Source organism: Accipiter gentilis, chromosome 23 (genome assembly GCF_929443795.1).
Source record: "Accipiter gentilis chromosome 23, bAccGen1.1, whole genome shotgun sequence".
In the NCBI taxonomy this organism is placed as follows: Eukaryota; Metazoa; Chordata; class Aves; order Accipitriformes; family Accipitridae; genus Astur; species Astur gentilis.
This window is the reverse complement of record NC_064902.1, coordinates 12,672,040-12,673,425: the sequence shown is the minus strand read 5'-3', so window position 1 is coordinate 12,673,425 and position 1,386 is coordinate 12,672,040. Positions and strand designations below refer to the sequence as shown.

At 48.6% G+C, this 1,386-nt stretch overlaps 1 long non-coding RNA gene across 1 annotated transcript; it reads left to right on the top strand.

Annotated features, from left to right (window-relative positions):
• Positions 1 to 238: 238 nt before the first annotated feature.
• Positions 239 to 1,159, top strand: LOC126049816 (uncharacterized). Its single transcript, XR_007509316.1, has 3 exons — positions 239 to 292; positions 387 to 537; positions 1,096 to 1,159. It is a non-coding gene; the product is annotated as an uncharacterized LOC126049816 (long non-coding RNA).
• Positions 1,160 to 1,386: the final 227 nt, after the last annotated feature.

Below are 1,386 nucleotides of genomic sequence, written 5' to 3'. Positions count from 1 at the left end.
GCGTTCCCCTCTGAGCAGCTGACAAAAATCCCTTTCTCCCCTCGTGTGATAATAACGGCAGGGAGGGCACTGTCAGGGGTGTGCCGGCGCGTTCTGCCTTGCTGGCCAGCGAGGGCTGCTCTTCCTTCACGCTCCGCTGGCGTTGAGCTCTGCACAGAAGTTGCCTCCAGCAGCCCTTGCCAGCCCCCTTGATATTTTGGACACTGAGCGCTGCATGAACAATAAGACCATGGTGCTTGGGAGGGAGTGGAAACAGCTCTTCTCTCTCCTGGACTGTGACTGGCTCTCACTGGTAAAAAAAAGGAGAGATTTCTCTTTAGCACTTTATTGTGAAGGGACACGGGGCAGCTGGGAAGGATTTTTTCCTCCCTGTTCTCTCTTTACAGCTTCTGCAAAGCCAGAGAGATCTTCGCCTGCTGAAGAAGGGCATGAAAGCACACGGCAGGTTTTGCAAGTGTCCATTAAGAACATAAGGTACACCCAAGACTTCGGCATTAACTCACGTCCAAGCTTTTCATGGCAACGGTGTGAATGCAGGTAATGTCAGGCAGAAGCACCCTGGAATCAGAGGCGGGCTAGCAAAGCTGAGTGTTACTGATCAGGGGGAGCAGGATGAGGAGGGCAGCTTTGATTCATTGCTGCCCCCAAATATCTCTGGGGCTTTGCCTTGCTCTGCAATAGTCTCCCAGGTTCGCTTGTTCCCGTGGGATTTCTTTCATCTTGGGTAGCAATCTCACAGCAGCAGCTCCTGAATGATACGAGCTGTGTTAAAGCTTAGAGCTGGGGAACATCTCCTCTCATCGGGAGCAGGAGTGAAGGACCAGGCTGAAGAAACTAGATCAGAGGTGAAGAGTTACTCTTAGAGCACCAAAAATCACCCAAGTACCTGGGGGGTGGAGGGGCGTACAGAGCCTGGTATTTAATCCTTGCACCACACAAAATACTTAGCATAAGGGGAGAGCACATAGTAGTAGAGTTTCAGATTAATTTGTACATGTTGTTTTCTCACTAATTTTTCATTTGGATCGTTCTACAGCTTTTTTTTCATCATTTCATCAGAGGGCACTGATATCTTTATGCTCTTTTTTCCTTTAGGGAAACTGAGGCATAGAGCAATGACAGGACTTGGCTGGTGGTCTGACAGTGGGCAGGAATACATATTTTCTCAATCCTGAAAACCCCGAACTGGAGACTCCCCAGCTGTTTGTGGGCAGCCAGGTGAGGGAGGGTAGGTAAAGTAAATAAAAAATGCAGCATGGCTATTATCTCCAATGCCTTTAGAAATAACCCTTTATCCCGATGTCTGGCAGAGCATTCCTCCTCACTTGTTAATGTGCTTGCTTAAAACGGTTGCCCTTAAACTTCTACCAATGCTGAAGTTAATGG